The sequence below is a fragment of the Pteronotus mesoamericanus genome, unplaced genomic scaffold, assembly GCF_021234165.1.
Source record: "Pteronotus mesoamericanus isolate MK-2021 breed Mesoamerican mustached bat unplaced genomic scaffold, CSHL_Meso_final contig_40, whole genome shotgun sequence".
NCBI classification, from domain to species: domain Eukaryota; kingdom Metazoa; phylum Chordata; class Mammalia; order Chiroptera; family Mormoopidae; genus Pteronotus; species Pteronotus mesoamericanus.
Genome location: NW_026555150.1, coordinates 3,616,245 through 3,631,655, shown reverse-complemented (window position 1 = coordinate 3,631,655; position 15,411 = coordinate 3,616,245). Strand labels below are relative to the sequence as shown.

At 39.6% G+C, this 15,411-nt stretch overlaps 1 protein-coding gene across 6 annotated transcripts in view; it reads right to left on the bottom strand.

Moving 5' to 3' along the window:
- Positions 1 to 12,843, bottom strand: part of STAG2 (STAG2 cohesin complex component) — a 122,519-nt gene extending 109,676 nt beyond the window's left edge. For 3 of the 6 annotated variants that reach the window (XM_054576992.1, XM_054576997.1, XM_054576996.1), the window contains exon 1: positions 11,552 to 11,703. The gene's annotated coding sequence lies outside the window, so the exon portion shown is untranslated. Of the gene's footprint in view, positions 1 to 11,551; positions 11,704 to 11,972; positions 12,132 to 12,535 lie in introns of those variants that run through there. The other 3 variants (XM_054576995.1, XM_054576994.1, XM_054576993.1) reach the window with 3 other exon arrangements.
- Positions 12,844 to 15,411: the final 2,568 nt, after the last annotated feature.

The window sequence follows — 15,411 nt, the reverse complement described above, 5'->3', positions numbered from 1 at the left end:
CAGAAATATGCTGTAGGAACTTAACTCTTGTTTATATCAATTAGCCTACAGTAAAACTGGTTTTGTTACATGTTGTTTAGCTTCAAGTCAGTTTCCAAAAACCTATCGATGGCATTAAGTGAGGACTTACTGTGCATGTCCTCGGGCAATTTTACTCTTTCACTCTGCACCTGTCTCCTCACCTATAAATAAGAAATAATAGCAGCGCCTACCCCACAGGATTATTGAGAGGATTAAATGGGTTAATTTTTGAAATCACTTCTATTTTAGTGCCCAGCGTACAGAAGTGCATCGCATATAGAGTTTTCTAGCATTAGTAGTAATAGCATAAAAATTTTTTAAAAAAGGAAATTACCATCACGTTTCTACCATGGAGAATTTCAGACAGTGTAAAAACACTGGAGGTGGGAAAGCAGCAGAAAAAAGCTGGAAAAAAGAACAGAACAGAACAGAACAATGCAAAGTGGCATCATAATGTTGCCTGCACTTAGACCAATTTACCTGAACAGATTGTTCCTATAAGTATCATTGCCCTTTCGTAAGAACACTACTTGTGAGACATATGCCGATAATGCTTTGGCCAACATTTTGTTTCATAATTTATTACAATTTTAATTCCTTAAAATTAATTCAGGTGCCACTTTACTGATTAAAACAAGTACAATATCGCAAACTTTATCATCTTCCCCAAATCTATCCCTCTTGTAATTGTTGGTTGATGTTTATTATAAAATATGAAACACATCACATATAACTTCAGACCGAGAATGATTTATCCTCTATCAGCTCTTGGAAGAAAATAAGCCTTTTTCCTACCTAATTTTCAAAGACGTTCTGACTACTTTGAGAAGTTTAACTTCTGCTTCAGTCTCCTCAATTTAGGATTCTTGTCTCCTTTAAATTCTCTGCCCCCCAAGAAGTTACTACAAAATCTATGACTCATCCCACTGGGAGGCAGTGTCCCCCCATGTAAAGAAGTGTGCTGGAACTAGGCAGAATTGGATTAAAAGAAAGCTCTCCCCCTGACTAGCTGAGTTATCTTGAGCAAGTCATTTAACCAATTCTGAACCTTAGTGAATGAAAATACCATCAGCTACTTCAGGTTTGCTGTAAAAAATAAATTAAATGTTAGGGAGCTTAGTACAACTATTACATAATATCCTGTAGATACAAACTTCAAATTTATCATTAATGCAAAGCCAACTAGAGCAAACTAATTGACTACTTCTATTCTAACATACGGTTCTTTATTAATTATGTAATTAAAATGCAAGGTTACATTTCTAGAAAACCTAAAGCTTCATTTCAATTATTTGAGAATCTGTATAATATGTAACTATATGAGACAAGGATTCAAATAAAATCAGATAAAAACGTAATTCCTAGGCTGAAAAACTTAATTTAGTTTTGAGATAAACTTAGATATTCACCACTATTGTACATTTAAACTACGTATTTATACACACACACGAATAATTACCTCTCAAGTTAGGTTTGCTATTTTTCTTCAGCAACCTGGATGACTGTTTGAGTCTACTTCAAAGGTTTAGGAACTAATTCCCTACTAACGGATCTTTTCTAATACAATCCCATATTGTCCAAATAATCCCTCTGAAATTTTTCAAGTATATCTAAAACACCAATATGAATGCAACTACTGAAGAGTCCTCAACGAATAATAGTACATTATGCATTGATACTTAATCAAAACTCAAAAAAGTACATATACTCAGTACTGGAAAAATCCATTTGTCATTGACAACTCTGCTTTTCAAAAACGTACCTTCATGCTTCTTCCTCCCTGCCAGCTATGGCTACCACCACTTCCTCAATTCTCCTGCCAGGGATAAAGTCTGAGGAATGCCTTTTGGCCCGAATTGAGTGGTGGAAACAGGGAGGGACACATCCCAAAGGGAAAATATTATGGCTTTACTAATATTTCCTATATTTTCTCTACTTCTTTAGTATAGAAGGGAAATTCTCAAAGGTTCATGTTCCTATCTTTAATACTACTTCTTAAACCACAAAAAAAGGCCTTTTTAAGTAAAGAGGATATTAAATGTGTTCTTTGTAATAACATTCTAGTCACCATAAAGTTTGCAAATTAAATACAAGGCAGGAGACACACTGGTGAGTACAGAAAATGTCTCTTTGCTTTTGAAGAGTGAAAAGGTTAGAAATCCAAGAAAAGAGAGTATCATACATCCTAATCCTGAAATTAAAATACTTCAAAATATACCAAACCTCTATCATCATACATATCCTATATAATGAATTTAATAAGTATCATATACTAGTACAAAGACATTTCAAACATTCCAACAAAGAATCCAAAAATAACGCATAAGCATATATAAATTTAAATTCCTATTTAAAAGTAAGCATTTAGAACTTGGAATAAAGACAGGCACAAAAGTCCCATAACAGAGTGACTGCTGATTGCCTCTTCTGCTTTTACACAGAACCAGTATATCATTTAGAAGGTTTCAACTTTTGGGTCACAGTAATTGGTTGTAGTGGATAGTCATGGGCTCTTTTAGCTTAGTTTTTTAACCACCACCAAAGACTGAGGCATTCCAAGACTACATTAACAGTCCTCGATTTTTATTTTTCCCCCTAAAGCTTTCCAGAGTAGTCTCTACTGTTAAATACTTGTCATTAATCTCTAATTGAGGACCCTATCAAACTATACTGATGACTATTGGTTTTAGCCTAATATTCTTTAATACAGGGGTGTCCAACCTTTGGTATCTCTGGGCCGCACTGGAAGAAGAGTTGCCTTGGGACACATATTAAATGCACAAACACTAACGAAAACTGATGTGCAAAAAAAAAAGGTCCGTGCATAATTTTTATGACATCCACCATCGTAGATAAGCAAAAATGTCCTCACATAATAACCCTAATTATGCAGCAGCCCTTTTGATAATCTTTTAAATCCTCGAGAAGGTCCCAAGTTTGTGACCACTAACAGAGAAAATATACATACCTAAGTAATAAAAGTGTAAAATTTAGTAATAAAACTAAGAAATGTTTTGTGTAAATTTACGATTTTGCACTGAGCCACATTCATAGTCATCCTGGGTCCCGGGCTTGACACCCCTGCTCTAATATATAGTAATCTCAGTACACAATGGTTTTTAAAAGGATTATTTTTATCACCTTTTCCTGTGATAAAGCCCAACTGACTTTGTTACCTGGGGGCAGAGATTATATAATCTAGTTTGCCAGAGTATATATACCTCCATCTCTGAAGACACCTTTCAGCACCAGCTGATATAACAACTAATTAACATTTTTGAGAAACTGGAAAAACACCACACACTTACTCATTTTCCAAGTAATTTCATAGGGTTCTCACACCTCCATTCTATCCATGGGCTCCAGATTAACAACTAGCAATAGCTTTTTAAAAAACCAACTGCATTAATTTCATATAATAAGTCTAATCCATAAAAAATAAACTTTTGTCTACCAGTCACTCAAATTCCTTCATCTGGTCAAAAATGTGGTTCCCCACACCCCTTCCACCTTCATGATGACTTTAATGAACTAAATAAATAAGACTTTTAAAAAACTAAATAGAACTACATAGTGACCTCTCAGTTGTCTATAAAAGTGACACCAACAAAACCTCCTAAACTAGTTAGAGGAGAAAATTACAAATTCTTCAATGAAATATTAAGATACCCAAGTATGAAAACAAAACTCGAAGTCCTCTTAAGATCAAATCTCTACCACTCACCCCCACTAAAAAAAAAAAATAGGGGGTAATCTTAGTTTACAATACAGTAAATCTGCGATTGTGTTCAAATCATTTATCCAAATGTTTGAATTCACCTACAGTAATCATTTTTGGGGGGTAGGAGGTACCACAAACATAAACAAGCCAGGAATACAAGGCAACTACAAAAGTCACCCAAAATAAAAGAGCACTATTAATTTTATGAAATGACACATCAATCTCTGTAAGACTTAGCGCTTGCCCTAGCTGGTGTGGTTCAGTGGACTGAGTGCCAGCCTGCAAACCAAAAGATCACCGGTTCAATTCCCAGTCAGGGCACATGCCTGAGTTGTGGACCAGGTCCCCAGTTGGAAACATGCAACAGGCAACCAACTGATGCTTCTCTCCCTCTCTTCCCCTATCTCCAAAATTAAATAAATGAATTTTTTTTAAAAAGATTTAAGTCTCAAATTATGTTACCAAATCAGTTTAACTTCAGATTAAGTGTCTAAATCAGACCTGTTTCTTTCTTTTCTAGTACCACTTCTCCCTAGTCACAAAATTATTTCTTTCAGCTTTCTTCTCAGAAGAAATTTTCCACATAAGAATCCCCATGACATATCATCCAAGTCACATTTCCTTCTGAGAAAATGGTAAAGGAGTCTGAATAGTATGTTAGGAAAATAAACAGATGTAAACAGTAAAAGTAATTATCCTAGAGTATTCTTTTTTATTAAGGCAGACCTCAGAGAAGTTGGTTTTCAACATTAACACATATAATCACTGAAATCTTAACAGTCACTTTAAAAAAAGCCAACTGGAAATTCTACTGGCTTTTAAAAAACACTGTATCTTGTCTTTTACTATCTACCCCACACCTATAAATACTCCTCTAAGAGAATACAAATAACCAAACTCTCAGAATATGGCAGTCTACGGAAATTTATATCACTTTTATGCCCAAAGAAGGCTCTGTGGGGGTTCTGAATCCCTTCAGACAACTTACTAATTGGGCAAGTTACTTGGCCTCCCTATAGTCTGGTTTCCTCTTCCAAAAAAGTGGGTATTAATTAGGGTCATCCCTGGTTTCTCTGAGACAGTCCTAGTTTATACTATAATCCCAGGATGCCATTTGGCTAATGCCCCCTATCACTCTCAAAAGTATCCTGGTTTGAACAATAAATCGCATGGTTATCTTTACTTCATAAGTTTATGAAGATGAAGTGAGCTAGTACACATATGACATTTCTAGCACATCTGGAATACGGTAAGAGTTCAGTTAGTGTTAGCTATTGTTAATTTATTGTAACTGTCAAAAACTCTTTATAAAAAGTTTTGAATTGTATAATGAACAGTGCTCCTACAACATTCCTTTTTACAAAAATGATACGTTTAACTTCCCACATTCAATTCTTTAAAACAACTAAGAAGCACCAACTGCTTGACATCAACACTAATCAATTTATCCCACAGACGTGGCAGTATTATCGATTGCATTCATTTTATCATACATAAGTAAAAAGTAGAGGCTACATTAGGGTTACTGACAGGAAATTAACTATGGAAAGTGAAACTCTGGTTAGTGCCAAACCAAGTCCCTAAATATTCTAACAGCCTTTCTCAACCAGTGTTCCTCATACTAACCACAGTACTCAGAAAATGACTTGAGTGACAATTTCCTAAATTCTCCCAAGAATGGTACATAACTAGTATCATTCTAGATGCACAGAAAGAAACCATTACATACAACAGATGCCTTGAGGCATAATTCTGTTGTAGAACACCAAGGCCTTGATATTCTTGGAGTGCAAATGGGGAAATATGGATTGAACAAAGACTGTGGGTAGAAAACTGTACCACATGGAAAAATTATTTCCTACAGAATGAAGCTTAAGGGAATAATTAATATAAAAGATATAAATTTGACTCATGGCTATGAAAAGCACTAATATAGTCAGTTTAACTTCGTCTCCACTAATTTCTCTTAGGTCAGATATCCAACATCTAACATCCCTTCACATGAGAAAATTCTAGTTATAGTTTATGAAATGCAAGGGGAAAAAAGAGGAAAAGCAAAGAAAGCTAAGATCAAGATTCTGATCACTAATGAATCTAATAATCCAAAGCACCAGTATTTTTTATTACATGATTTAAATAAGAACAAAATTTAATAAAATGCAAAGATGAACTAAAATAGAAGTATAAACAGAAAATACTAACACTTAGAATATTTTTAAAGTGCCATTACATAACAAAAGACATCCCCCTACAAAACCAATCACAGCAGTGGATTGTAAGAAGCATCACCTAAATTTTTATTTCAAATCCAACCACTCAATAAACAAACTGAATGATTGGGGAACTATTCTCAGACACACTTAGCCTCCATTCAGTACAGAGCATAAATGACAAAGAAAAAAAAACAGTGAAACCATTCTATCTACCATAGTATGACCCAAAAAACCCTACAATTCCACATATTATCCCACAAACTTTTGTATAATGAGCATACTCAAAAACAAAGCTCAGATTTATTTCAACTGTTTCAACTATTAGTATAAAACACAATTTAGACCTTACACCAGGCTGCAACTCATCTAACCCTTGTAAAAATCTTCATTTAGCTTGCACTATACATGAAAAACCAATTGTCATTGTGTACATTAAAATGATACGTGCTTTCTGGTTATAAATAACCCAAGACCTAAGCCAGTTAAGGAAAACTACTGAGCCTAACAAAAAAGCAGTTTTTGAGGCCAAACTAATTTGGGTGTGAATTCAGGCTGTCAATTATCATCATGTGACAAGCCATTTATTCTGAGAGCCCCAATTTCCCCAGCTGTAAAATGATAATAACCACCTACCCTGCAAGGTAGCTGAGAAGATTAAACAACACATTAAAAAACACACACCGCAGTTATTGGCATTCAAAAAGAACTTAAATGGCAACTAAATTAAGACTTTCTTAGAATATCCCAGGATTCAACAAGTTATAGGTCAAATCCCATTACTACAAATGTTAACCAAGCAAAAGTGTAAATAGGACTTACTTAACATTCAACAGAATCTAAACTTTTTTATAAAGGAATTTTACCTTTGAGTTGTACATTAGATCATACAGAGTTTATAGAAATCTCCCTAGTTTGTCTCATCAAGCCTAGTCATGTATTTTCCAATTAAAATAGTAAAATAGAACAAACCACTGACATTATTAACCCTCCCTTCCTTTGGGGGAAGATAGTCTAAAACAATTCAGTAATCTCTTGACTAGACTAACTGTATGTAAAAACTTCTTGTTTTTTTCTGGTTACTCTCAAATATAGAACTAGAGCAAGCATGTGTTAAAAACACAGTTCAGGCAACTGATTACCACAGCTGCTAAAGAGATGTAATTTTTTAATGCACATGTACAAAAATTAAGACTCCACCAACCAATACCATTTACACTGGTAATATATAAAATTTGGTTGAATTAAATGCAAAGTAGGTAACTCAAGAGACTGAAAAAAATAAAACTGACAATTTTGTTTTCTCACATATCTTTGCCAAACAGAAAATGCAATAACCACAGCTCAAGATATCTGGAGATACAGAAAATTACTATACCAGGACAGTATTCAACCACAAATTAGAAGTCCTAAACATGTATCAAAAGCAGATTACCAAAGAAAATGTAAAGAACCTTTAAAATAACCTGTATCTTTAAAGTGTTTTCCTTCCTCTCCAATGATTAATCACATTGCCACATATACTGATACCCATAGCTAACTGCGATTTATCCTTTCCTTTGATATGCTCCCCAACTCCCCAAATAGGTATACCACAGTGCTCTACTGTACAGTAAACTGCCATGTTCAAGTCTCTGAATAATCTACTAATAGCGATTTTAAAGTGCTAATACAAGTCCAAGGCGTTTTTTTGTTTGTTTTTATGTGAGACACAAAAGTCACAACATTTAAGAGATATGAATGTTATCCCAATGACATACGAGACAGATCACTGCATCCATTTAATGTAAATTTTAGGTTCAAAACTTAACTTACAACATCAAAAACTGAAGTCTCCCATCTATTATAAAGAACCCAAAGCAAAAAGAATAAGCTATTCACGGTTTACTCCCTTCCCACACATGACTGTGGGTGGCATCAGTTAAACATGCAGAATATTAGGCATTACTAAACTGTCCAAGGCATATTTTCACATCTAACCCTATATTCCCAAAGGATAGTTTGAGCCTAAGCCTGTTCTCCACCCAACCCCACCAATTTTAATTCATCCGTCCTGAGGCAACCACCAAAGTCATTAAGGTCAAAAAAGAAAACAATGACAAAGGAATGTAGAATTTAATTTTATTAAAATCTTGAGTGTTTGGGCTTAAAAAAATCCTAACAAAATAGACTTCAAAGTTACCAAACTCATAATTTGTTGGGTTAGTAGTTTAGCTGTTGCCTCACCACAATAAAATAAACCTGAAGCCATAATCCCCATCATCTACTTAAGATTATCTGCACAAGAATAAGAATTCAAGATATGCAATTTGTGTTCTCTTAACATCCTTCTAAAGCTAACATGCTGAATATAAAATATACAAAGAGACTAATATTAACAGTTATAAGACGTCTATATACAGACTACGGTGAATTTTTGTCATAATAATTAGGGAACACACTTTACCAAACATAAAATTAAATATCCATGATTTTGGACTCCCTTTAGAACTTCGACACATATTCAAAAATACATCTTATTGGGGGGGGGGGGGGGGGCCTGACACTCACACCACAAAACTGCAGAAAATAAGGAACTTACCTTCCAAGGATTTAGGAGCAATTCACAAATATACTAATTAAGGAGACAGGGTCTTAACTGCAATACACTTTCATTTTACAGTTGATGGGTAATGGTCAGAATTTTTGTTCCAGAAAACATGACAATACTTTACATATGAACTTCAACTCTTTATATACAGCACTAGATCCTTGGGGCGGTGGGTCACTCATTTATACATACACACACACAATTTTCGTATCAGTTTAAAAAAAGGTACACACCCCACCCGCACTGCCAGTCTCTGATACTAGAATGCTAGTTATTTCACTGTGGGAAAGAACAGCTAATAAGCACACTTCTTTTCCAATCCTCTAGCCTCCAGTCTTCCCATTCATTAAACACCAAATACTTACTGAATTCAACCAATACCTCAGATCTTCCTACCAGGAATGCTCCCTAGGGCACACGAATCCCTTCCACTGTCACTTATTCCAACTGCCAAAGCCCCTCCTATTAATAGTAAATCCTTTCATACTGACTCACTTTAACTCCAACTTAATGAAACAGACACCAAGCACAATTTACAAAATTTGGCAATGGAATTTTCCTGTTTTCAAAATTTTTTTTTAAAGAACCTAAAAGTAGAGCACATTCAAACAAAGTTACAAATATTTAAAGTTCAATTTATCCGTGTTTATGTTGCTCATTCTATACTGTTCAATTTAAGTATTTTTTGAAAGTTGATTAGGCATTGTATAATTACACACAAGGCCAAGTTTCCCATGCAAATAACCTGATCTGTAAACATAAATTTAAGTTATTACACCAAAATTGCAAGACAGCTTGAAATCTTCAGATTCGCTGAATTATGGAAGTTAAAAGTACATACAAAAGTCAAGAGAATAACAGTGCAATGAGCTCTCCTGTACTCACTCATGCCACTGCAATCATCAACTCCAGGCCACTTTCGTGTGCTCTCTGCCTTCCCCTATTCCCTCCCCCAATTACTATCTTCAGAAAAGAATGAAGAGGAAGACACTGACCTCAGTAAGTACACTGAGAATAGCAAGACGAGAATCTAACAGCGCAGCTGTAAAGCTCCCCCCCTACACAACTCCTTGGTAGGTGGTAAATTTAAGAATTCGGTTAAAAACAAAGAGTCATCTTTAAGAAGTTTAATGAAGTCCATAAGATCAAAAGGCCAGATTTAAAACTGTATCTAAAAGGGTAAATAGGAATATGTGATGACACTGAACCTAAACATGTGTAATTAGCTTGCATTCACGTAGCATCTTAGCTCAAAATGGAAAAAAAAACAGACTATTTAACATAATGTGTCATAAAATTGCAATTCAACCACTTGAAAAACCGCTGAACACTTATGGCTTAGCTGGTCCTTCTGATCCCTAATTATAGATTCATATCAATGTAGAAAGAAAACCAGGCATTTTAACATAAGTGGTTGAAAATGTTCAAAATTAACCCCACAGTTCACTGGAAAATATATGAAAGCAAGTCTAAACTACCTGAATTGTATGTCATTAAACAGCAATGTCTCCACTTTCCAGGACCGGGTTTTTTAAAAAAATAAGTTCACATATACCCTTAAACGTAACGCGCTAGGCTACAGATAGAATTAGGAGACCGCCTCCTGATTTTGCTCCTAACCAATACGCAGAGAGAGAAGGTTGGCAGGAAAGTGCTGCGAGGACAGTAACAAACACCAGCAGCTCCCGAGCAGGCCCAGCTAGAGCCAGGAATGACGCACTTCGGTAACCCGACTCTTTCTCCCCTCCACCCCCGCCCCCAGCAGCGGTGCTGACACCGCCAACAGCCCGGAGTAGGAAAAAGACAACAGAAAAAAAAAAGCAGAGGTTGGACTGCACCAGGTTTCATCAAGAAACCTCGATTATTCCTCTTTCGACACTAACCACTAGGACTAAACAGGAAAAGAAGCTTGTGCTTAAGCAAGTCCCATCATGGTGGTTTAAGTCCCGAAATTAACCTGATAATGAGTGCAATCTACAGAGACAAATACAGGGTGTGGCTGCTGTGAAATACGGCGGTCCGAGGGAGAAAAGGGGTCGGAACTGACACCGGTGTGAGGGGAAGATGGGGCTACACGGGGCGCGCGGGGGAGGGGGGAGGGCGGCCCGCGCATTTTAAGGAACCATTTCAAACCAGCAAGCTTTTCGTTTACTTAAACCTAATCCTACAGATCAAAAGTTTCTAATAGGTATATCATGTAAACTGTAAATAACCATTTAATCAAACACCATGACCCTTAATTTAAAAACTACATCCAAGAGAGGGGGGGTGGTAGTCAACAACAGAAAACATTTCTAGGCCACGGAGAAAGTCACAAACTGGCTGAAACTAATGCAATATTAAAAATTAAAGCTGAACACTGCAGCACACACCAAAAAGCCCACGATAAAACCCATTACCGTTAAGGACTAAAAATCCACCAAGGGGGAGCGAAAACTAAATGTCGAAAGTACAGCGGTTCATTAAAAAGAAACTAAAGGCAAAACAAGACATTCTCGCGACAAAAAAAAAATAATAATAATAAGGGCAGAACTGATCAATACGTTTACGAATGTAGGCCAGAAGAAAATGGGAACGGGGCTCAAAGTTTTGCGGAACTACTTGATGCTGTTTCTCACACCTCTCTCCCGTGGCTCGTCCGACCCTTTTCGTCCCTAAGATCGCCGTGCACAGATCATCGGGTACGGGAAAGAAGGAAAAAGAAAGTCAACCCCCAGCCAGAATAAAAGTGTGGAGGGAAAAAGGAGAAGCTGCCTACCTGGGGCAAGGATCAGCTCAGTTCGTATCTTGAGAAAGACAGCGCCGGTGGGGGTGGGAACGAAAAGCAGCACTAAAACTAAAACAAAAGTGGCGCCAAAACCCCCCAACAAACAGCCTTCCACTCCCGCCCTTCCCCCCCTCCTCCCATGCCAACCAAGCAGGGCCCCCTTCGGGGCAAGGGCTGCACGAGGGGGCCAATACCGCCAGATCCCAACCTATTTATAAAATTGTTGCCCAAACAAAACTGACCGAAGTCGGGCCTCGGAAGGGATGGAGAGATCGATGCCAACCGCTTTCCCAAGCAGTTTCCCCACCACGCGCTGGAGATGATGGGGCGGGGGAGAAGCCGAGGGGCCCGTCACATGAATGTTGTTCCCTCTCTAGGAAGGGAGGAAGAGAGGGAGGGAGAGGAGGGAGGGAGGAAAGGAAGGAGGGGAAGAGAGAAGGGAGGGGGCACGAGGGAGGGGTGTGATCAGAGTAGATTTTCCCTCGCCTCCCTCGGTCCGAGGCCCAAATATACACAACCGAGCCTCCTCTCCTCCCCTCCCCCCAAGTTCCCAGCACCACCATTTTGCTCTCTTCCTTCCCCTCACCACCATACCGCGCTCCCCCCACCCACTCATAACCTCCCCGGCTAGCCTACCCCGACTAGGCTTGCACTACACCCCACCTCCAGTTTTGGCTCTCCCAGCCTTAAGAGCCTGCCGGAGAAAAGGCACCTAAATCTAATGCTACACAGACAAGCGGAGCCTCCATCTTGCGCTGCTCCGCGTTCTCCATTTTGGGCCACCAATTGGGGGGGTCCTCCGTAGAGGCCCCGAGGGAGAGTGGGGCGAGGGAAGGAAGAGAAAATCTTCAGCGAGGGTAGTCCAAAAGAAGAGTCCTGCGGTAGAAAGCCACTCTAAGAGTAGGAGGTAGGAAGGGGGTTGGAAGTTCCTTGGTAGTGTGGAGGTAAGGACTTGGGGCGACAAGAGAGAAAGAAGGGCTGGGGGTTATGCGGGGACGAAGAGGAGTCCCCCCGCCTTTGACTTTGCTACCCGCTCCACGGCTGGCCCCGCTGGGGGCAAAGGAAGAAGACGGGAAATTAAATGGCAACGGGGCGCCCAATCGCTTTCCCTCCCAACTCCTCTCCCGCGCCCTGTTTCAACCATACACACCTCACGGTGGGCCCCGCGCCCTCCGGGTGCCCCTCCAAACTTCTAGAAGCTTCGCCTCCGCCATTTTATAACTTACCTCCCCCCTCAGCGTACACAGAGGCAGCAACGAGACTGTTCGCCTCCCCCACTCCTCCTTCCTTCTTTCTCAGGCCGGGGGCTTCTTCACCCCTGGGCTGGTACAAGATATTTTCCCCTTCCTCTTCTTTACACCCTCGAATTCTACTCAGGGACGGAAGCTCCCGCGGTTCTAGAGCGGTGGGGGGTTTTGAAAGTGGCGGTCGGATCCGGCGGGGTTTTTTTTTCTTTTTTTTCTTTCTTTTTTTTTTTTTTTTTTTGGTGGCGCTTCGGGATTGTTTGGGGTGTTCGCTCTTCGGCGACTTGGAGGCGAATGGAACGCGCAGGCGCCATCTGTCGGCCACGAACCCGCGCCCGGCTCCCGTTGGGAGGGAGCGGCATCTAGCGGCAGCGCGCTGGTACTGCAGGGCCGGGCTCCTAGTCCTCCCACCCCGCGTCCCCCTCCCAGTCACCAGCCAATCGCGGCCGGCTGCCTCTCGGGTGCAGCGTCTCGGACACCGCCTCCAAATGGGGCGCCCGCAGGGGCGCGCCGCCGAGTGGGGTAAACAAGGTGCCGTGCCCGCGCCTGACTTACTCATGCGTTTGGCAGCGCTTCCGCCGCGGACCCGATGGGGCCGCGTTTCCTATTTCTTTTCGGGGGGTCGACGGGAGGACGGTAGGAATGTCCGGCGGAGCGGCGGGCCGTGGGAAATCAGAAAGCGGGCTCGCTCGCGACTAGTTCCCCGCGCCTCACGGTCCCCCGCCCAGCCCGAGATAGCAGTTCAGTCGGGCATCACCCTGCGACGTTCCCTCCTCTGACACGCCCCGGCAAGGGGCCATGGCCCTAGTTCCCGAACCCTCGCTTCCCCGCCTTCCCTTACTCCTTCCCACCAAAACGACTCAACTTGCCTACCTCTGGCACCTGATCCCAAGTGACTTAGGGGTTTTGCTTTGTAAGTTTTTGTTTTGTGTGCTTTTTGCTTACAGTGTGGCGAGAAAGCGAGCTAATTCTCTACCAGGAAGACCTAGCACTGGAAAAAAATATTTTTTTCATTACAACTCACTATTCCCGTCTCCCAGAAAACGTGGTCTCTCTCCTGGGTTTGGGAGACCAGGGAACTGGGCTACTGCTAGGTTAGGCCGGGCGCCCGACCAATTTATTCTCGACTCTTGGGGCTGTGGGGTGGGAGGATGGGACCGAGCGAAGTGGAGGGAAATCGAAATTCGGGTAAAAGAAACCGGGGGATCTACGAGGTCTTCATCGCCTCCTCCGCTTATCCACCGTCTTCCTGGAAACGTGGGCGGGGGTGGCCTCGCCACTTTAAGAATTTTGGTTCCTTATTCTGCCTCCGTACCCCTCCCCCAAGATGTTTGAAGTGCGAAAGGACCCCTTCCGCTCCTTCGACCCCAGTTAACTTAAGTCTTTATCACTCTTCGCCAGTGTGTGTGTGTTTCAGTCCAGCTTCCCGGCCCTTTGACTGCCAAGAACTTTCTAGGCGGAGAAGATAAACTCGGGGAGGGCCTGACGCCTCCGAAGCGCAGCTTTTCCTAGGACAGGAAGAAGTGACCTATTACAGTGTCTCCATTGCTGTTATAGAAGTTCCCAGATTCATGCAATCGTTTAGTTAGCTCTTCGTTCTTTTTTTTTTTATTTTTGGTTAAAAATATCTTTTAATATTAAACTTCTTTCAATTAGAACAAAAGGGATAAATGTAATTAATAACAAGACATTTTTCAAATGAGAAATAATGCAAGCCCCCTGTAAATCATGGAGATGTCACCCAATATCACGTCTAAAGCATTCCTAATGCAATGTAATGAGTATTTATAGTCCTTAAATTCTATTCCTTCCACGCCTGTGTCTTACTTTCTCTCCCATCCTCTGTACTTAACTGGGTTTTTCCTGCAACTTAAAAAAAGAGTTATGGTATATTTAATAAACCAAACAATATAAGTTAAACAGAAACATTTAAATATCAATATCAAGAAATAAAATCGGAGACATTTTTACTTACCTCTAAAGCTTTGGGCAGTGCAATACTATTTGAAATAAATTTCCATTTCTTTTATAGACCATCTTTGGTAGAATGTTATACAGTTTTTAATAGATTCAAGTTACAGAATGATGCAGCTAGAACATTAGAGAGTAGTGGAAAATTTACAGTTATATAAGTTAATGCAAAATTCCACTTAAAGTAATAGAAAAAGTGGGCTCTGTACCAAATCATTTTACATTAATTTAGTTCAATTGTGCCAATTTAATATCAATTGATATTAAATGATTTCCTGTTTTAGTATTAGCTAAAAACTACTGATTTTCTGCTCTAAACATCACATTTATAGTACATAGTGCAGTCTTTTCATTTATTTTATAAATTTACATTCTCGGCTGATTATGTAGCAGCTGAGACTTAAAATTTTATACTTTAAGAAGTTCCTCTGCTTTGTAAACTTAACTTTCATTTTGTGAAAAATGCCACTGAAAAAGAATAGTAACTAACTGGTATAATATCAGAAAAATTTTGTAGCAAATTTATACTGATATTAAAGAGTGTTTCGCAGTACCCCCTCTTTTTTTCCCTAGGACTCATTCAAAAATATTTATTGAGTCTTCAATATGTGCGGATCACCGTGCTGTGTGCTCCAGTCCTATCCTAAGAAGTGGAGTTTATTTCATAGGGTACTGAAAGACCAAAGTGCACCCTAATAATTTGAGGAAAATGTAAGAAAATGCCATCAAATGAAATATGTAACTGATATAAATAAAGTAAGTTTTAATCTGAATTATTTGTAGCATGTCCTTCATGAAATAATATTTTAACGGCAGAAGCTTTTGGTGCCGGATAAATACTGAAAGAGGGAAGTTGAACAGTTACCACATTTGATACTGTGTAAGGG